The 23,481-nt window shown below is 42.0% G+C and overlaps 1 protein-coding gene across 1 annotated transcript in view; it reads right to left on the reverse strand.

The window, feature by feature from the left end:
* The window catches only part of LOC139708927 (uncharacterized), a 62,165-nt gene extending 39,267 nt beyond the window's left edge, over positions 1 to 22,898 (reverse strand). Inside the window, exon 1 of the mRNA XM_071620892.1 lies at positions 22,269 to 22,898. The gene's annotated coding sequence lies outside the window, so the exon portion shown is untranslated. The remainder of the gene's footprint in view (positions 1 to 22,268) is intronic.
* Between the last annotated feature and the right edge of the window lie 583 nt (positions 22,899 to 23,481).

Genomic DNA, 23,481 nt, shown 5'->3' on the forward strand with positions numbered 1-23,481 from the left:
GATCTATGACATTGTTTTTGATCGTATATATTGTGACGTGTGTCCTTGGTAGGCGCGAGGAGAGCCAAAGCTATGTGTTAGCCTATGCCATGAGGCAACTGTCTCAGTTATTGTAACATGCAAGGATGGTATACGTGCATCAAACATCAGTTCGCGAGATCTAATAAACCCGAAATTGTGAAAGACATATCGATCAGCAATAACCATCATTAATTGTAGCCACAAGCAACTGCTAATGCAACGATATCGACGGTCGCTAAAGATTATTGAGAACATCGCTTTTGCCCAGGATAGTGGATATACACGAGGTCCTCTTGGACTACGTGGAAAAATTGATCACGCTTGGCGTGCATGCATGCAAATCGATTATGCACACTGGATGGGGTCAAAGTTTGCTGCTGCATTTTCTGCGTTCCATTGTGGATGGTATAAAGGAGAGGATACAAAGCATCGGGCTACGTGATGCGTGAATCTTTTTCTAAAGTACAGCATCAACGTAAAACACGAACTTATATCAACCACGTGTTTAGGGGCATAACCCTTATAACGTAACTGGATCGATATGTTCAAGTTTTGTGCATGCGACTTTTACGGATGTTCGAATTTATTGGGGTTTACTCCCCAGACCAAAATATAGATATATAGATAAGATTATATACCTCATATATATAGATTCCTCTCATCTGATTGGTTAAAAGTGGAGTCATGAAAATAGCTGTGTCCCATTTTTCATCAAAATGACGTCATGATTTACTGTGCCCGGGGCATAGAATCAACTGTGCCCTGTAAATAGGTTTGGAAACAGTCGCAACCCCGTACATATAGATCGCTCATATGCACCAATGATAGCCCGCCGCGCTGTCGATCAGCATTGATTACGAGTGCTGTAAATAAATAGCTTTTAGTCCTTGTTTAATTCAGGTAACTTTTTAACCAATCAGAGAAGAAGAATCTATATTTTCGGTATACAAAACAAATAATGACAGCTTGATATTCAGGGCACAGTCAAAATTATGTAGGCCCTCGGTGATGTGAAAACCATAACTATGCCCTCAGTTTCGCTTTGGGCATAGTTATGGTTTTGACATCACCTTGGGCCAATAATTTTAACTGTGCCCCTCATAGCAGTCATTATTTGTATACTATCAAACATTTACCTCGATTTTCTAATTGATAAGCAAATGAAAGAATTTATCAACAAATACGTTATCAAAACAAACAAACAAACTCACAAGCCCCACCAACTATGTAACATGTTCACACGATGAGTATAAAGAGTAACGGAATGTAGAGATCATCGCTACTTAGGCTTATCAAATTCAACTGAGTGCTAATAACGTACATCATTCGAGCAGCTGCGCATGCTTCATATTGGCTCATTGCGTGATGATCGACTCGTGTGCTGCCTCATACAAAAGACGGGGGACCGCGGAACCATGCACGCTTTTGTGCACTTTTTGTGCACCATACAAAGGGATACACACGGTACGTGTCCGGTGTCATCACTTTGGGCCCCCACATTTTTTAACCCGGAAGTACGTAAGTGGCACTAAATAGAAATAGATAAAGACCTTATTGAAGTGTGAGGGCGGTATAGGTTATGTTTTTCCGCTGAAGACCTTTTTTTTTTTTTTTTTTTTTTTTTTTTGTCAGCTGAAGCCCGAAAATGGAAGGAGAAAGATGAACTGAAAGGGACTGTACAGTTCTGGCTGAGGTGAGGATTTAGCTCTTAGCGTTATGCGAGATATTCAGAAACCACTCTATGAGAATACTGATGTCAAAGAGCATGCAATTCTAAGGGGCATCAAAAGATTTTGATGAAAATTGGTTTCGAAATGGCTGATATCCAAAAACATGGTGAATCAAAAAGATCCTAATAAAATACGTGGCCTGTCGCCTTTTATTATTATCACTTTTTTGGATATCTCAGCCATTTGAAAACCAATTTTCATCAAATAAACGTTGAATCCTTCTTAAAATTACATGCTCTTTCATATTTCATACGAGGTTTCTCATTATATCACTTAGGAATGTTATAAACCTGAATCCCCATCTCAACCAGTATACTGTACAGTCCCTTGAAGACCTTATTTTTTTTTTTTTGGCTTGTTAGCTCATGAAACCCGGAAGTGCCCCCCCCCCCCCACTTTTGAAAACGCTCCGTCGGCCATAAAACCAATGACTTTATGGAGTTGGAGGGTTCCACCCAACGGACCCCTTGGGTATGACCGTACTGTAGCTAACTCCATGGTATAACGGACCGAACCCATTTTCTGCGGGTATGAAATGCCTTGACTTTATGATTATGTATGCGCATCAAAATCAACATAATTTGATATCAGATATAATGACAGATATATGAAAAAAATACATTGAAAAGTTAAATGGATTGAACATGAGAAACTGAAAAAGGAGTTGGAAACTTTTGTTTCGTTTCTAGAGTGATTATATGGTTGAAAGTCGTAACAAAGTGATACAAAGTTCAATATTTTCTGTGTGTTATGCTTCATGATGAGAGAACATTATTTACCAAGGCTTTGAACTTATTATTGAAGGTAACAGTTTCATTTGAGTTACCGTTTATCTCATGTTTTAGTTAATCAAGATATGAAGAATTCGTTTCCAAAAGGTGCTAATTTCACTTTTGATAGTGGGGAGAGAATCTGGATGATCATTTCACAGGCTATAGGTGTTTTCATGCAATTATCTAGATGTCCCAGAAAGTATGGTACAAAGATGTGCAATTTAAAGTAGTTTCTGATGTGATTTTGTGTATGTCTGGCATGCTTGGGATGATTAATATTGTCAGGGTGGTAATATTGACACAAGATGACCATACGAACTCCGCGAATATGGAATTTTAAATTAAGCACGAACTTCCTGTGACCCCAAAGTTGTTTTAAAAAATCAACAGCTGCATAAATTGCAGCAAATCCGATGCCTATAGAAGGTACATGCTGACATCCAAATAGCAGACTATATACAAGGAGATGTGAATCTTCGTTAAGAAACCTTCGAAAGACTTTCATGCTATTTTGGGGCTTGGCAAAGATTTTGCTGCCCTTCATCAGTTCATAAAGGTTTTGACACGTTTGATTGCTTCGTTACTTTGAAACTGTACAACGTACATGCGTCTTTGCCATATATTGTATCTAATCATGACATACTTTTCAATCGTAATTGAATTTGAATAGGCATCAATGATCTTAATAACTGAAATAACAAATGTCAATCGTTATCAACCTACCGTTTAAGAACCCCAGTCGACACTCGCTCTGTAATTTCTGTATGTCCCTTACCTCCTTGCAGTTATATTCCTGGCCAATTGTATTTGCACACTGAAAGAAGTGTCACTGTGTTTTCATTCTTATAAAACCAGAGGGATAGGCAAGTGCCAGCATATATTACAGTGTATGTCTCCTTGTTTACACCAATCCTCCCCTTCCCCCACATTCCCTGTCCAAAAACAAAATATTTACATCGTGAAAAGTTGAAGTGAAACCACCAGGTCTGCCAACATTCCCACATCCAAATCAGGGAAATTCCACACAGCAATCTGTGTGATACATGCAATTCAATGGGCGAAAGTAATTCCCGAACTAGAGATTGTAATTTGTCATCAATGACAAATTAAGGTGATCCGATTTTTTTTAAAACAAAGTCGTGATCGCAATAGGCATGACCATACAAGTTTCATGTGTGTTTAGAGACATTGGCCGTGTGATGTTCGAATTCTCATTTAGCAAAGGGAGTCATATCTGCCATGTTTGGTAACAAATTCTGTATACACTATAACGAAGAAACAGCAACAAGTACATATGACCTTTGACCCACCTTTGCACTCCCAAGATTGCATCTGATGAAATAGTGGTTATTTTGTGAAATGATTTTCGCATTATCGTCTATACGTGTGAAAAATATGGGAAAGATAGGACAGGTATTCACCAAGATACAAGATGGAACATTTATGACCTTTGACCCTAATTTACATACCCAAGATGTTGTCCGATCTAGTAGTTGTTATTTTATGAAATAATTTACCTGACATGAACTAAACATGTACAAAATATGGGGGTGATAGGGCGTGTTTCTCTTGAGTTATTGCAAAGAGAGTTGCAGAAAGAAAGAAATATCTCAATACATAAAAGATAAGCTTTAATTTCAACCAAGTTTTTTATCATGTTCCCGACATTGTATGAAAAAACGAAGGGCAATTCATGATAGCGCAAAGTCTCAGCTACAACATATTAAAATCTGGGAGAAATTCACTCAGGGGTAAGTGAGCTAGTGCTCGATAAAGACAATCATGTCAATTTTCACATTAAAAAAAAAAATCCCTCCCATAGAGATAACACGTAATGACGAAGATACAAAAAGAAGTACATATGACCTTTGACCTCAATTTGCACAGACAAGATGGCATCTGAGTAAAAAGTAGTTATTTTGTGAAATGATCCTTGTAACATGGTCTTTGCGTGTGCAAAATATGGGAAAGATAGGACATGTATTCATTAAGATACAGGATGAAACACTTATGACCTTTGACCCTAATTTACATACCCAAGATGGTGTCCGATCAAGAAGTTGTTATATTATGAAATAATTTACGTGACATGAACTAATCATGTGCAAAATATGGAAGTGATGGAGGCCGTTTTTCTTGAGTTATTGCAAAGAAAGTTGCAGAAAGAAAGAAATATCTCAATACATCGAAGATAAGCCTGAATTTGAACCAAAATTTTTGACGTAATCCCAATATCGTATGAAAAAACTAAGGGCACAATCACGGTAGCGCAAAGCCTCAGCTACAACATATTAAAATCTGGGAGAAATTTACTGAAGGGTAAGTGAGCTAGTGCTCGATAAAGATCGTCATGTCAATTTTAATTTCCAGAAAAACTGCACTCCCATAGAGATAACACGTAAACTGGTCAAATTTGACAAGATTACTTTCAATCCATTTTTACGAGGTGATACCGTTATCCAATCAAAATTTGGAATTTTATGTTTGAAAGAACATTAAATAAGCTACAACATACTGAAATCTGGGTGAAAATTGACAAAGGACTAGTGAGATACGCTCGAATGAACTTGAAATTTGATGACGTCATTTTGAAAATTTACTTTTTTAACTTCATTAAGAAATATGATATCTTTTAATCATTTTGTCAGCATTGGCACCCCATGAAATGACATGTACAACTGATCAGCTTTCAAAATATGTAAAGAAAATGGGGGGTCACCGTCCATCCTGACGAGTAAAATCGGATTTAAAATTGGCAGTTTTTTGGCATAGTTCCACTGTATATCGCCATTGACGCGCGCGCGGAATTTCAACTTTGACGGGCCCGTATGACGTCATATTGAGTCGGATTGACTTGAAACTTGGTATAAATACTCCTTGACATTTCGGACATTCGATCAAAGTGAAAAAACTGGAAATTTCAATTGCATATGAGCTGTGCGTGCGTATATGTGCGCGCGCGTACGCGTCCGTCCGATTTTTTCAATTTTTCAAAAAATGCTCCAAATGGTCTGAAACGTGTGCAAAAAAATGTTGAGCTCGATTGGAGCATACAAAATATTTCAACGCGCGCGTACGCGCACGTTTTAGGAAAAAATATGAATTTTGAGAACATGAGTAGAATGCGCATAACTTGAAATATATGTGACGTAAATTTCACTGAAAAATTCTATTCCATTAATGAGATATGATTGAGAATGTGTTTTCATATAATGACGTCATAGTGACGTCACGGTCGACTGATCACGATGATACATTAGATTTGCCGTCTTTGGGACATGATGCATACATGGTATAATTTTGAAATTGATAGGCAGCGGACTTTCTGAGCTAACTTCTGCACAACTTTTGCGGAGAAATAAAGAAATAAAGAAGAAGAAAGAATCCGTACAGATACAGAAGGTGATCCGAGAGGATACTCGGATCACCTAATCAGATATTCTCTTATTCAGACATGAACAGATTTTGACATTTTCAGGGAGACTCCTGTAGAATCAGGGATACTTGGCATGTAGTCCGCAATGTTTCACTATTACGTGAAACAGTGCAGACTACATTGTGCACTGGGTCCGACAGGGTCTCAAATTAATATCAGTCATCTAAAGGAAGGTCATTCGAAACGATTCACATAATTTCACATAAATATAGTATATAAATCGAGTGTCATTACAGATTTGTGGAATTTACTGTGGTCCTTCAACAGAGATCGAAACCAATACTTTGAAAAACCCCAAACATCATACACTGAACAAGGATGATTAAATAGCATATTCCAATAATTAACGTATAGCCTTATAGTATATATTCCCATAACAACACTACTATTGCTGAACAAATTTACCTGTGTAGAATTAATGTATTATATGCTTTCTTCTATTGCCTTTGAGCAGCAAATCGTGGAGTTTAATGTACAGAGCTGCTCACGTCATAATCCTTGTTCATTGTGATTTTGTTATGAATTTTGAAAACATTCTAATTGCTTATTCCAATCACTATAAATTCTGAAATTCTGTACCAACTTTAACCAATTTACAGATGTTCAAATGTAAAGTCCGAAAATCATTTTATAAAGTCTCTTTTAATCTAACGACAATCGTTTCCATATACACAAATAGGGTTACACCATGCACATACATTAAACTGCAAGCAGACATTTCTTAAATAATATTTCTCGACGACCTGCTATCAGCTCGGTTATGTGTTTACTGATCTTTGCTATGAACTCTACATATTAAAGTCAAAGGTCGTGTACGACGCTAATTTTAATGTGGTGGTTATGAACACCTTCCATGGCAAAATGAATTGCATGCAGCGCGCTAACCGATTGAGCCACATGGCTTAATACCAATGATTGTTCTAACCAGAGGGGTCCCTGTCCTGTTCTAACTTTATAGTTAAAGGGATCGTACAGTTTTGGTTGAGACCTAATTTCAGGTTTCTAACATTTTTTGGTGATATAATGAGAAGCCTCTTATGAAATATGAAAGAGCATGTAATTCTATAAGGAATTCAATGTTTATTTGATGAAAATTGGTTATGAAATGGCTGAGATATCCAAAAAAGAGCGATTCTAATAAAGTGTGGGACCCACACTTTATCACGATCGCTTTGTTTTACTTTGTTTTTGGATGTTTCAGTCATTCCAAACCCGATTTTCATCAAATAAACTCTGAATTCCTCTTAAAATGGTATGCTCTGTACTATATCATAAGTGTTTTCTTGGTATCTCGCAAAAAGTTAAAAGCCCAATTCTCATCTCCACCAATACTGTAGTATCCCTTTAACGTGTCCTACCGTAGGTACCTACACATGCACTCTTATATAAGACGAATTACGTTTTACACTTTTTATTGCTGTATAATTAAGGCGAATTTTAATGTCCATTATGTATTCGGCAGCCCTAAATGGCAATCAAGTTCGATGGACTACTTTGCATTTTTGTTGATGGCGAAACTGAATGATATAGCCCTACTTATACACTTGCATATAAAAAACGATGAGCGAAAATTGGATGGGAAAGCCGGATGATGTTCGTTATTTCGAAGGATGTTATTCTGAAACACATGGGAGTACATAAATTCTTTTAATCTATAGTGGTATGTCAGTTCGAATATGAAATATGATTCGTTAATTCGATCATTTATGGCGTCATTCTGAAGATTCGTCATTCCGAAGGCTCTTAGTCCGAAATAAAATGAAATAAGGTTCATTATTCCCAGGTTTCGTTGATCCGAAAATGAAATACGGTTCGTTGTACTGAAGCTTCAATATAGGTCCTGAAATGAAATGGGTTTTGTCCGAAAATGTCTATGATTTAAAGGTTTATTAATCGGAAAATGAATAATGTTCGTCATTCCGAAGGATCCATAGTCGTAAATTGAAATAGGTTGCGTGAGTCGGGAAATAATGAGACAAGGTTCGTCAGAACGTCGATGAAACAGGGTTTGTTAGCTCTCATCTCCCTCCCCCCCCCCTCACCCCCCCCCCCCCCCAAAAAAAATGGACGGGCGCAGGTGGGGTGGGTCGGAAAATCACCATTTCTGTTGAGTCGTTGAGGGTGTAAAGGGACTGATCTTGCGAAGACGGGGCATACGCAGAATTCTTTCAATGGGGTGATCAGCATATCACCCCATGGTTTTACTTTTTTTTTCTGCCTTTGGCATGGGCTCTTGTAATTATTCTAACGTCATGCACGGCTAATCCTAATGATGATCAAGAGGAGGAGAGGGAGTTACGGAGGGGCAGGGTGAGAAAATACTTGCATTTTCGTCAATACGATTATAAATCACAATTGTATTCCAGTTTGCCAATGAGACCAGCACGGAGGTGTGTTGTGTTTGTGTGCTTCTCTACATGTCACTCTGTGAGCGCGTGTGTGTGTGTGTGTGTGTGTGTATGTGTGTGATTGTTTGTGGGTGTAAAATGGGTAGGCTACAGAGCACACCAAAGGGCTACTGTAAAGGTGATCGAGGGATTTGTGTTTGTGGTATGATTAAGATTGCTATATTGTTATTCGTGTATTGCTTATATTAACGTTTTGAAAGGACATAGGGCCTACTGTTACCTGGTAATTCATAAAGGGTATAGGAAAAGCCTGTCAAAAGCCCGCGAAGGGGGGGGGGGGGGTGCGGAAATTTTGGCAGCACTGAGATGGTGGGGGGGGGGGGGGTGCGGTCAAAGGGAGGGAACGAGCATGGTTGTATTTATCATTTTACCCTAAACAGTGAGTTAGCGGACCGAGACGGTCGCCGATTATTTTGTCTACCGATTTTCATCAAGACTGCCAATTCTACGAAAGATAACACCGCTTATCAATATTAAGCTAGTCTATTTTACTTGTGACACCGTCGAAGGTTCAGGGAGTTTCAAAGACTGCTCCTTAGCTTCGATCATTTTTGACGAGAGAGACGTGTTCCTACAGCCCTTGAAAATATTGCTGTTCAAGCTATACATGTATAGTAAATTCAGCAGTTAACTGTCCTCGGCTGTTCAGGCTGGCGCCCGCGCGCACGTATTCGTCTGCGGCGCCGCACGTCAACTCAAGGATAGTGCCCGTGCTTGAGTAGTTGATTGTCTCACCTCCCTGATTCAAGGGCCAATGAACTCAGCGAACTCAATTCGAAACTTTTATCACCGAAGCAGAGGCGTAACTCCGTACCGATCTGGGGAGGGGGATGATCGGCAATAGCCATCAGTCCCTGACGCACAATGCATACGGTACACCAACATTATATGAAATTAAAAAAAAATGAAGTGGGGATATGGATATTCAATTGTGAATATGCGGTAGAAATTTTGTATTTTTCTGTTATAGATTTTCTTATTTTTTTTCGAATTAGGTAAATTTAAACAATTATCGCCAGTGTCGTCGATCCGTTTTCATGATTGGGTGGGGGGGGGGGGGGGGGGGGGGCGGGACATGTAAGATACTAGTAATGTGTGAGGAAGCGGATCTGCCATCGGGTGGTGGGGGCGAGAGTGTGGGAGAGGGTATTCCCCCTCCCGTGCGCACGAGGGCGACTTTGCATTTTCATACCTGGAATTCAGAGATCCGGTGCACACTTTTTACGAAATATTCGATTTTTTTTCTACAAAAATAACAAAAATAAATATTCATGGAAATGTGCGTGGGGGGAGGGTGAGAGAGGAAGGTAAACCATCTCCCACACGCACGAGGGAACTTTGCTTTTTCAGATCTGAAATTCAAAGGTCTAGTACACACTTTTGGTTAAACATTATTCTTTTTTTTTAAATCAAATAGGCCAGTAAGAATTCATTGAAATGTGTATGGCTAAATCGCAGTATCTTAGTTCTTGTTCCTCCTGTGTACGAAGTATATGAGGTCTGCGAGGGAAATACCCCGTAATTGCTACGGCACATTTTGATAAATTGCACATTTTGGTAAATTACCAAAATGTGCAATTTACCAAAATGTGCCGTTACTCAGTTACGGCACATTTTTGGTAACTGCACATTTCAGTAACCTATACCTGACGGGATCAACTGTTACCAAAATGTGCAGTTAAAAGTGGATTTGCCTGCACATTTTGTACTATCTGCACATTTTGGTAACTAAAAAAACTCATAGAATGTCATTAATTTGGCTGCATACGGGGACTGCGAAGTACGGTACCTGCGTGGGAGTTGCCTGCGAGGTGCTGCCGCTAAGGGCCTCCTACTGGCGTTCTGCGTGTACCTCTGCGTTTTGGTCATGCTCTAAACTTGGCTGCGGGTAAATTTGACTTGCGTGCGCACCTCCGGGCAAATACGGGCCAGATACGCGCTAGATACTGTCAGGTGCGGACCAACTGCGGAGAGCCCCGGGTAGCAAATTTACTTCCCCGCAAGTCAACCCGCAAAACTTTCCCAAATACGGTATGACAAGGCCTTGAGCATTATTTGTCCGAGTGAGTCGCGGGGAATACGCGCAGAACACCAGGAGGAGACCCTTACCGACAGCACCTTGCAGGCAACTCCACGCAGGTACTTCGCAGTGCCCGTAAGTCGCTCGTAACAGAAAACCGATTGGTTTCAAAGCTCTCACGCAAGTCACACGGCATACCCGCAAGTAGAAGGTAAGTAGCACGCGTCTAGCAGGTAAGACACAAGCGCGAAACTCGCAAACATTCTTGTCCGCCCGCAGAAAATTTTCTTGCGCGCTGGAAAATCCCTACTCGCAACAAGCCCACGTAGCTTGCCGGAAATGTGTGACACGGCCGTCACATCTTTCCGGGAAAGCCTTGCGTGCGACTTGCGAAGAACAATTTTTACTACCCGGAGGTCCCCACAGATGACCTGCACATAACAGTGCCTACCACGTATCTCACTATAAGTCGCCCGGAGGTGCGCACGCAAATCCTTTTTACCCATAACCATGTTTAGGCCTTGTTACACCTTTCCGGGCAAGCTACGCGGGCTTGTTGCGCGTGAGGATTTTCCAGCATACCGGACAATTTCTGAGGGCGGACAAGGATTTGGGCGAGTTGTGCATGTGTCTTACTTGCTGGATGCGTTCTACGTAAGTTCTTCTTGCGGGTATTCTGTGTGACCTGCGTGCCAGGCGCGTGGGGGCTGACAACTCAGAAATTCATCTGAAGGAATGGTAGAAGTCCAACAGTAATGACAGAATGTCATTATCTAGGTCGCGCTGGCCACATACGGGGACTACGAAGTACTTGCGTGGGAGTTGCCTGCTAGGTGCAGCTCAAAACTTGGCTGCGGGTAAACTGGACTTGCTCGCGCAGCTCCGGGAAACTACAGGCAAGATAATTTGGAACTCATTCGGAGGAGACAAAAACCAACTGCACTTATTTATTTGTTTTTGTGATGATTGTGGAGGAGCAGAAAGTTACCAAAATGTGCCGTAACATGTTACGGCACATTTTGGTAACTGCACATTTTGGTAATGTACCGAAATGTGCAATTTACCAAAATGTGCCGTAACACCCCTTCTTCCACACGACGAAGATCTTGCATTTTAAATTGAAGTAAAACGATATGATTCTTATAACCTGTTAAGGAAACCTGTTCGGATCGTCACAAATTTGGGGCTTTCGAAAAGGCTTTCCTAAAGGGCTTTCAAAACAGCTTTGCGTTTATCAACTCGTGAAAATTCCTTGAAAGCTGTCTGGATAACCTGTTTCTGCCGAGAAAGGAGAGTTGATAAACGCACCCTTTCGTAAAAGGCTTTCCTAAAGGGCTTTCAAAACAGCTTTGCGTTTATCAACTCGTAAAAATTCCTTGAAAGCTGTTTGGATAACCTCTGCCGAGAAAAGGAGTTGATAAACGCAGCCACTGTCTCGACGTGCAACCTGAAATGGCATCCGTTGACGAACTAGTGCCCCCATTCCACAGAGATTTTTTCTCATCGGTCACTCGTCGGAAGCAAAGCGTGTTGCTTCGTGACCACCCTTGAAGTCTATCGGATGGCAGTCTGATAAATCCGACTTTTGTTGGTCGACTATCGGGTCAGACATGCTGGGCGTGATCCGATGAGGAAAGGTCGTCTGTGGTGAGTCTAACACTGACCTAATAGTCGACCAACACAAGTCAGATTCATCAGACTATGATCTGACACACTTCGGTGGGTGGCCCAAAGCCACAAACTCTGTTTCCGACGAGTGCCCGTTTGGAAGAAATCTCTGTGGAATAGGGATTTAACTGTCCCTTCTACCCCCATTCCGAGTTTTTTTCTCATCGATCACTCAGCGGAAGCAAGGTTTGTTGCTTCCGGCCATGCACTTACCGAAGTGTATTGGATTTTGAATCCTGCTTGTGTTGGGCGACTATCAGGTCAGTGTCAGACATGTTGGGCGTGAACCGGTGAAGCAAAATCGTCCGATGAAGCTCAGATCGTAGTTCGTCATCCGACGCCTTTCCCGATCGCAGTCGAATTAAATGTGTCGGATGAGTGTCGACCCATTCAGTTGTGTGTCAAATTTGTATTGGTCAGCTACGGGGCGTGTCTGGCCGAAGTCCGACAACAATCTGGTGAGTGTCCGATGATTAACTGTAATCGGACGCTCATCTGATTCCAGTCTGGTGTCTACCCAACGTGTTCGAGAGCCGCCCAGCACAAGTAGGTACAACACTCATCGGAGGGTTAGTGATATTTTGCACTGTCCGATTACTATCCGTTGCGAGATCTACGGGTAAATAGCTCATTAACTCAACAGCCACCTGACACATATCGTACACACGTCGTATAAATTACCTAGTGACATCCGATGGCCAATGGTCTTTAAAAGGAGGGTGATCCGACGATCAGTCAGCACGGGCTCCTTGACAGACTTTTATCGGACAATAACCGTTAGCTACATTCTGATTGTGAAGATTGGGAGTCGACGACCAAGTACACTTTTGCATACCAAATGGAATGAGACCTTCAGTAAATAAAAATGTGGATTGAGTAAATGTAGCTGCTGGATGAAAGGACTACAGCATTTGTGACGTCACGTATGGAAAACGATAACGAATTCCACAAAATTGAACTTTTTTTTTCTCCGTGCGACATTCCCTCGACTTGGTACTGATAAATGATAAGAGAAAATCCCCCCCCCATTTCTGAGTAAGGTAAATAAAAGTATATTGTTATAGATGACAGAAAAGTTAAGCAACTAATATGCTTGTTTGGTTTTTTTTTTATATTTTCCTTACGGCCTTTTCCATTAATTGTAGACCTCTCATCCTGCGATGGCACACCGAAACTGTAGGATTCATAACTTTTCAACGGATTGACAGGGTTTCTTTTCTCTCTCAAAATTATGTCACTGACGTGTTCTAATAATATTGATGCATGTACTTCATCCATGCGTACATCACACTCTCCTGTGCCCCTATAAAACCTAAATGCCAGTGGACTATCGTACTTATGCAATTTTACGCCAACGGCTCCCGAGGATTCAGCGACAGAGGATACTCTGGTCACCGTCACCCCTAATGCTACTGTTGAAACCCAGGGCTCTCTCATAATTGGGAAGTACAGTTGAGTTTACCAGACTAAAAAAAGAAGGAATAGAATATCTGTTTATGATACAAGTATTGTTTTGATTTTTTTTTTAGGTCATTCTTATCTAATGACTCCAGGGATACATTCAACTATCGTCAGGAGGCGTACTGTTTTGGAGAGTCCGTTTGACCAGTTTCCGAGTTTATAGAAAAAATCAGCCCAGTGTCTAGTCTGAGTCTGATTACTATGCAATTACTGACCGATTATATAGTTGGACTGGTGTCCTGCAATTGTTGGAAGTGTTGGATAAGTGTCAAATCACCCTCCAATCACAATCAGTTGAACAGATGACCGATATCGGGCGACTATACCAGCCTTCGATTCGATCATTCCGATCAACGTCAGATCTTTGTCGGATTTGCTAGAAATTCCACTTGTCGACTCAGATTTCATCGGAACTCATCGGAATGCCGAAATTTTGGTATTTCGGGGATCAGATGAGCCTCCGATTGCCAGTGGAATGGAGTGTCACATCAACCTCAAATTACCCTCTTGATATGCAATCGCAATCAGCATGGGACGCCGCCAAGGAAAACGGCTGATAGAATATATCGGAGGGCTACCTGTCTTTAATCCGATATAATACCCTGATCAATAACGGATCTTTCTCGGATCTGCCCGAGAAGGGGTGTGTATGTCTTTTATTTCTGGAATCATCCAGCAAACGACACACTGTCACAGATATGCGGGGGTATGCAGACACATGGATTATCAGGGACGTCGATTCTGGGGAGGTGGAGAAGAAATTTCTAACTTTTCTGTGAAAAATTTTCCAAACATTCCACCAAAAGTGTGCACCAGATCGTTGATTTGCAATCATAAAAATGCCACAGCTCCCCTGGCCGCTCTTGTCCCTTTCCATATACTGTGAGCACTTCGAGACAGACAAATTTCCAAATATCAAAATTCGTGCACCAGATCTGTCAATCGAAAAATGCAAAAGTTCCGTCAAACGTGAGGGTGATATCCCATTCCGGTTAACGCTTCCGCTGCTCGGTTGCCCTCCATATATTTATACACTTTTTGATTTGTTTCTTTTGAAATGTCTCTTCGGTATATTTTCATTTCGATTTTTAAGATGCAAAAACTTCGTCGTTTCGGAGGTTTTCGACGATATACATTTACTATGAATTGTCTAACCTATCCGAGAACTGATATCATTTTTCTCCCACTAACGAAAAGTGTGCGCCGTATCGTTAAATGGCAAACATAAAAATGCACGAGCTTGTGTGTGTTGGTGTGGGGAGACACCCTGTCACATTCTTCCTCGCTTGGTCCCCCCCCCCAGACTTCCACACTTCTCTGATTGAGATCTATTATTTCACAATAGAGTGTCCGTCATATCGTTAAATATTGTAAAAGCTCCCTCGAATAGGATGCGCCCCCACCCCTTGGAATTTCTAATTGCTCGCTGCCCCCTCCATGGACTCAGTACACTTTGGGGATCGACAAACTTCCGAATATTCCGCAAATAGACTCCAGATTCTTTTACGAAAGGGTGCGTTTATCAACTCTCCTTTCTCGGCAGAAACGCAGGTTATCCAAACAGCTTTCAAGGAATTTTCACGAGTTGATAAACGCAAAGCTGTTTTGAAAGCCCTTTAGGAAAGCCTTTTCGAAAGCCCCAAATTTGTGACGATCCGAACAGGTTTCCTTAACAGGTTATAAGAAACCTGTTTGTAAAAGCCTTTCGAAGTTGATACACGCAAAGCTGTTTTGAAAGCCCTTTAGGTCGCCCTACTGCGGTTACGCAACCATGCGTTTCCGGTTTCTGAAAAGACGCGCGCCACGTAAAGTGCACACGAGTACGTGTACACAGGTGTATACATACAGCTGTGTGTAAGGCTGCGTTCACATAGAAGTATACTATTCGGGTATTCGGGCTCGTTTTTCGAGGGCACGCGAATAGCTTGAATCGAACGATAGGATTTCCTCACACCGGTTCACATAGGAGGGCACTATTCGAAAGTACCGAATAGCTGCGAAAAGTATAGCAAAGTGGGAATCGAGCTTGTTCGATTTTCTTGCAGCGTATACCATCTCTTGTTTATGAAATAATGACACTTTTGGTCTGGATCTGCCCTTCACCAAAAATAAGCATGTAGACTGACATTTTGATGCAGTTTAGAAATTGTTAATAAGATTTGCTGGGATGTAGGAGGAAGAAATCTTCACTGCATGGGATGGTGAGTTGACGGTGCGGGTGATGGTGTATCCGGTGCCCGAATACCGAATATCGAATACTTCTATGCGAACGCAGCCTTATGCACACATATGCTTGGAACAAGGAGGTGTTTCTTTCACCAACTAGGTTTGAGAAATAGAGTAACAACAGTCTCATTCCCTTTGATCCCATGTCTCATGCCGCCACTCAGAAATATTTGAAGTATGTGCTAAACTGGAGCTGCCTCACAGATAGGAAGACAATTGATTCATGTGGCATTGTATCATGACTCGTCACTCTCAAAGGAAGATATGTCTTTATGATGGTAATTGCTTTTCGCCGTCCCTTCTCAGAAAACAAGCGGCACATTAATAGTACAGGCAGTCAGGGCTTTGGAATGGGCTCTCGAAAGGGCTATGGAAAGGGCTATCGAAAGCCGTTTAAACAGGGGAAAGTTGATAAACGCAGCCGACGAAAACAAGCGGCACGTTAATAGTGCAGGGAGTGGACAGGGCTTTCGAAAGGGATATGGAAAGGGCTTTCGAAAGGGCTATCGAAAGGGCTATCGAAAGGGCTATCGAAAGGGCTTTCGAAAGTCGTTTAAACAGGGAAAGTTGATAAACGCAGCCAGTGTCGGACAAGTGTTGTGTCAATCCAATAAGTGTCAAGTAAGTATGTGGGTCAGCTTGGTGTTGTGCGCCTACCAGACGTGTTGCAGCCGACGTCTTATGACAGCCCAGACTATTGGGTACTTGTGAGTTGTCCGATGATTAAACAGTCATCGGACAGGTTTAACTTGAGCCCTGGTTCTGAGGCTCTTCTGGCATTTGCATCACCCTTGGTGGACCCTTGGTGGTGTCAGTGCGTTTGCCGCTCGAGGGTTCAGATTTCATCGGAACTCATCGGAACACTGAAATTTTTGCATTTTGGCATTAGAAGAGTCTCCGATGGAAAGGGATCAGTGCATGGAGGGGGGGGGGGGGTGGGCGCACAGCATGTTGTCTACACGGGACCTCCCTTATGGTGTCAAAAATTCTTCTTCAGAACTGATCGGCACATGGACTCAAGGCCATTGTTTCCCGCGGCCGGTCAAGTATAGGCATAGTTATCGGGACAAATAAGGCCCATGAGTCCGACACTGGTTGGGCAAGCAAGGCCCACGAGTCCGACACTGCGTACATTAAGCCCCTTGATGTAACGGCGCGCGGTCTCTTGGGCCCTTTCTTATGCCTAGTGTCGGACTCGTGGCCCATCTTCGGATAATGTCGAGCTGGTGGACCATTAGCTCCGGAGCCTATTTTATTTGATGTCGAGCTAGTTGGCCTTGTTCACATCTAGCTCGTGGGCTGTATGACTCGTGGGCTGTAAGACTCGTGACGTGGACTCGAAACAAAGGGAAAAAGTCACAAATACAATGTCATGTACCCTCTTGTCGAGCTACCAAGCGGGAACGCGCATCTGTTGGAAACTATTAATAAGATCATAGAATCACTTTCTCTGTCAATGCCGACGAACATGAAGGAATGGATTGACTTTTTTGAACGTGATTAGATTGTAAATTAAATTTGTTGATCTGGATGTTCTGGTGGATTACGCACGCTGCATAGTATGTGAAAAAGTGTGCGCCATTTTGCTCCTGTGTGTGATTGCACAATGCTTTATGAAAAATGGAGGAGACCAAATATCTTCCAAGAATTATGATCCTCGGTAGAGTCGATCATAGTTGCGAGACATGAGCCCACCTATAGGCTTCAATGTGTCCTTCAGTATAGTGTGGAGGCAGCATAGCGAAATGCTTTTCTCCCAGACATAATCCGGCACGCCGTATAGTTTGGAGAACAACTTCATCCCATGCCCACGACGATCCCTTGAAATATTCCAGGAAGATCGTCTATTCGGACATTCCTGCTACAATAAACTATTATGGTTCTTGAAAGGCGCTGTAATACTGGTCTTCATTTTGTATCCACCTCCCAATGGAATCCAACATGCATGTCAGCGTGGACGATTAGTTTTAATGACAATTAAGTTGCCATATAACAAAGGATTATAATATATACATTATTAGGCCTACATGATGTACATACAATCATGTGCTTTATATCCCTGTCATTAATAGATACGCCACTCGCATTATATGCTATCCAGCGAAACATGTATATAGTTTCCACAGTTCACAACAAAGTGCATACAGTTTACAGTTAATATTGGCACGTGTCTATGTGCGACTATTGACCAGCTATTCTGTTCCAAATTCTATACACTTATACCGCGTGCATGTGAGAGAAAATTGCTGCAACTGTATTCATGAGCGACTTTTATCAGTCATAATCACCGTCCATGAACTACTTATAGTGGGGTGTAGGGATAGGGCCTACGTTGTAGGCCTATACTGCACAGTGAATTATTAAGGACACACATGAGTTGTAATATACCGGGTGTCCCAAAAAAAGCGGAACGGTGGATTTTCAGTACCTTGCGGTCTAAAAGTGATATATTTTTTGACATCATTAGTAAGAGCATCTTCCGCAGAAGACTATGATACCAAAATCATTAAATTTGGTTCAGTACTTTTTATTCTACGCCAATTTCTGTAAATGCAGTCATTTTCAATTTTTTGCGACTTATGAGATAATAATTTGGGCGCGACACGCGTTCCATACGGTGAATTGTGTACGCTCGTTGATCCATGTCAACAAAAGATAACGCTTTCTATTGGGCGCGTACACACACACAGACACAGACACAGACACATACACAGTGGTTTTTTTTTTTTGTTTTTTTTTTCTGGCCCGTGCCCAATGTGAAAGCTGTATCTTTTGTTGACATGGATCACTGAGCTTACACAATATTCACCGTATGGATCGCGTGTAGCACTCAAATTATTATCTCATAAGACGCAGAAATCCGGCGAAATTTGAAAATGACTGCATTTTCATTAAAAAGTACTGAACCAAATTTTATGATTTTGGTATCATTGTCTTCTGTGGAAGATTCTCTTTCTAATGATGTTAAAAAACATATCACTTTTAGAACGCAAGGTACTGAAAATCCACCGTTCCGCTTTTTTTTGGGGACACCCGGTATATGCAAACTTGAAAAAACAAAAACAAAACACGCAGGCTTTCTCGCACCGAAATGCATGCTAACATGTAGGCAGGAATCGACTGAACAATTTAAAAAAAGGGGTCAATTAAGGGTTATGCTCCCGCTTAGGCGGGAAGAACGGAACCATTGGAAAGTCATGATTGTTTCAGATTATTTTCTATTTTTTTTTTTTTCGTTTTCGAATTTTTGATAACACAAAGAAGTGGTGGTGGTGCCGGGATGCAGACCGGCTCCTGCTTTGTACAGTTGTCCCCGCATAGCCGGGTATAGTATCGGGCAATACATTTTCCATGATTTTTGATTTGCCGTTTATGGCAGCGAGTCTCCGATTGGTCCATTAAAGAAAAAGAAATGAATAAGATAATGAAGAAAGCTACCCCCCCCCCCCATTCGGTCTCGGCCTTAATGAACCCGGATCTGCCGTGCACAAGCTTGATAGTACACTCACTGATGTGTTTACTCCGAATATTCCTGGTTTTATGTATCTTAAAATAAACTTCATTTTCTCTAAATTTATTCAAAGGTTGATGGGGTGCCATGAGGGTCTCTATGCATGCTTCCCCAAACCCCGTGGAATTGCGCCCCTGGGGGCACCCATGTGGCCGGGACGGTGCCCATTTTTATAGATATACATAGCCTAGGTCATTTTATCACCCTGGCGATAATACACGCCAAGTTTGGTGAAAATCCCTATATAAGACAAGGGATTTCAAGAAGAAAATACACATTTTTAAATGAGCCCTAGTTAGCATCACTATTATGGTGCCCATCCCGGATCTACAGCTGCTATGAACAACTTAACAACACAGTCAACGATGTGCTCACTGAAAGCATTGACTTTGCTTTAAGCTGCGTTATACACCATGTTCCTGGCGGCCACGGCAGCCCCATTTGCCAGAAACGTAGTGCGCCGTGGTATTGATGAGACATTCTCCTACTGCCCCCCCCCCCTTCGAATCCTACTCTCTAAAAAAAATCGAGTGAAAATTTTCACTCTTAAAGGAGTGAATACAAAAAAGAGTGAATATTGAGTTAAATTGGAGTGAATTACGAGTGAAAATGTTCATTTTCACTCATTTTGGAGTGACCTCGGGGATCACTCGAAGATTTTGGAGTGATCCCTGACGTCACTCTAAAACGAGTGAAAACGAACATTTTCACTCGAAATTCACTCCAATTTCACTCTAAATTCACTCTTTTTTGTATTCACTCCTTCAAGAGTGAAAATTTTCACTCGATTCTTTTTAGAGAGTAGTCTTCTTCGTGATCGTTCCAGTCCTCGCCCCAAAATTATAGCTATCAGAAGCTATTCTCACGGCGTCTGGTCAGGTTAGACTATCAAATTTTCTCTCACGTCCCGCTACGGCCCGCCTCCGTGTTTTGTTACGGTCTATTACGTGCCGTCGAGTTTCGTTGCGTTCACCCTGTTTCATTACTGCACACACGATCCCTCATTAGCACCGGGCCTGTCGTGGCAAATTTTTTGACAGTAAAAAATCTGTACCGGCATCAACGACAATCACGGCCTGGCACGTTTGCCTATCCCGTCTCATCGCGCTGTTGGAATGTTCATCCCCTCTTTTCCACGGTGGCCTGAAACGGGGCTGTCGTGGTTGCCGCGCATGGTATAAACGCAGCCTTACATCACTCCAGCTAGGTTCGAGAGATCCATTATTTTTTAAAGATTCCTTATTCACCCCTGTTGTGTCCCGAGGTCAAAAAGAGGGGAATCGGTGCGTATTTGTATGAATATGATATTCTGTTTATAGTAATTTCGTAAAAAAACATCTCCATGCGCGTTTTCAAGACAAGGTGTGATGGAAATTATGTCAAAAAGAACTTTAAGCCCCAATTTGGTGCCAACCTCATAGAGGACCAAGTGGGGGGGGGGGGGGGGGGGGGGGGCTCCCTGGATCTGCCGTGAACAAACCTGAATTTATCTAACAGTTACCAATGTATGACCTATACTTACTCCATCATTTAAGCATTGAATTTACTCTATCACTCCTGGTTCTGAAGAGGAGATAAACTATTCCCTATGGTAATTATAGAGGGCTCTGGGCCCTCCTGCGGGGCCCTTATCAGGACTAGGGGCCGGCATACGCCCATTTGAACAATCGAAATCCTGTATTATCCTAGGGATATTACCTGCCACGTTTGGTGAAAATGTGTCATGGGGGTTTCAGGAAGTTATAATCATAGGCCTAGGCTGTCTATAATTATGTACAGTTTTCGACGCCCGGCGGACGACTCCCCGCCTTATTTTGGCTCAGGTGAGCTAATAACAAAACAAAGCACGACACAACAAAAACAAAACAAAGAAAACTAATGAACATGTTACTTCTAAAGATCGAGTAATCGATCGACTTTAAAAAAAAAAGACAAACCATGAAAATCGTCATAGGCCGCCCGCTGACTCTACCACACGCACGACGACGTCGTGTTGAATTTTAACTGGTACACAGACTCTCATCTGACACCTAATATGGTTTGGCATTTTGCCATGATATAGACTCTTATCTACAGCCGTTCGACCTTGAGTTGCCATATAATAGGAAGCCGTGAGCCATTATTCCTTGTAGCGTGCACCGCGTTATCAACAAGGAAAATTGCACAATTTTGCAACGTACAATAGAGCCTATATACTTCCCGAAACAACAAATTCGGCAGCATTTGTCAACTTGAAGGTCAATGCTGGCATCAATATCTTCCACTAGGTATCATTACCCCGCCCCCCCCCCCCAAAAAAAAAAAAAATGAAGAAGAGAGAAATAATAAATAAGTGAATAAATGAATAAATAAAAGATACAAAAAACATAAACAATATATACAAATAATTGTGAAAAAAAATACGCGCCTCATCGCCATGCGGATCGACAAAAGGGACCTTCGGATGACCTTTGTATCTGGAAGGTGCCATAATGTCAGAGAACCCTGAATTCGACGTACATGGTCCATCGGGTGTATTATAGGCCTATATGGATATGCATGATATAGAATAGATCATATCCATGCACACGTGGCCATGAACGGCCGTCACGCGCTATAATAGGCACCTCTCCACAACGTATACGCCAGTCTATTCGATAAACGGTGTGACTGCATGGATGGTACAATGTATTGCCAAACCAATTAGGACTTTCCACCCCACACGTGGTGTGATCTGGGGACGATACTCACAACTTCTGAGCCACTACAGTACCCGTATATCGTTACACGCGCCAATTAAACCCACACGACAAAATCGAGTACAGGATCTTTATGACTCATTATCGGTCGTCAGGCAACGAACACAACACACACTCACGATTTTACACCCACGACTAGCTTACACACACACACACACACACACACATACTGTACGCATGATGACAAGTGTATCACGAGAGCCCACGAGGCAGCTATCTTCCCTCGTCACTTGGCGGGTTTGATCAACAAAGGACGATCGAGAGAGGAATACTCACAGAAAATGAACTGGCTTTTCGCTAGCTGTCAGACGCTGTGGTACACATGAAGGCCTTTCAATGATAATCTTCTGATGAAAGCTAGCAGACAATCGCAATGTCAGCGAATGGGCGCGTGCGCAACACCTGCTTTGTTGCTGTCCCGGGTTGCTGATGTGTGTGTGTGTGTGTGTGTGTGTGTGCGTGCGTAATTGTGGATTTGCGTTACATGTGTGTCTCCTTGTGTGTATTGGGTTAATGTAAATACATGTGTAGGTGTAGGCTTAGTGTGGGTGTGGGTGTGCGTATGTGTAGTGTGTCAATTTATTGCTTGTGAAGTGTGCACTGGCTTGGCTGCAACGGTCAAGAATGATGAGGTGCTGCTTCCCGAACATCTACGCCAAGAATGAACAATACTTTTGCACATAGCGTTTTTAAAAACGCTGCAAGTGACGGAGAGGGAGATCGAACTCGCTCAGACCGGTTTGAAGCGGTTGTGACCGGTTAACGCAAAGACTGTTCTGACACGCATCAAGGGTTGCTTCTGGGTCATGCAACAGCCTGTCTCGAAAGACTTGCTGATCAAGCCGAAGACCTATCGCATTTACCGCGAGGACTATATAGGTGGGGTTAAGGATCAGTGACTCGAGATCGGGCTCCTGTTACAGGCCCATGATATCAACACAATCAGTACCACACACAAAATATCTAAATGTTTATTGTAAAATGTTGACGTAATACTTGATGTATCATCCTTATATACGTTAAACCTCAACCTCCCAGTTCGGGTAAATCCCCCAAACTCTGCATAGGCCTGTATGTAGGCCTCATGGGGATGGCTATAGTAACTGATCAGTGGGAATCAGTGGGAATGCTGGGGGATATGATTGTTCCAATCCTTGAGGGATTCATTTAAGAGCACATTTATATATTGTTGTGTGAAAAATTATTTGCTTCAGAATTGTCTCATGTTCAAGTAATGTGCAGTTTAATCGCCCCGTCACTGTACAGGCATGCTAACCTGGAGACATTAAATTGCACATTGCTTGAATATGAGACCATTCTGTTAAAATAAATGTGTCTGTTAGACCTCCACGCATGATCGAGTTCTCTGTGCAATTCCCGTAATGCTCAGGATTGCACGTATACGCCTACTTGACGGAAGTTAATGTCAAAATCGCGCTAACGAAATGTGGAATAATGTTCGATCTGTATATAGGCCTATCAACCGGAA

This window comes from Diadema antillarum, unplaced genomic scaffold (genome assembly GCF_040938485.1).
Source record: "Diadema antillarum isolate AM-2024a unplaced genomic scaffold, OU_Dant_1.0 seq00001390_RagTag, whole genome shotgun sequence".
Classification (NCBI taxonomy): Eukaryota; Metazoa; Echinodermata; class Echinoidea; order Diadematoida; family Diadematidae; genus Diadema; species Diadema antillarum.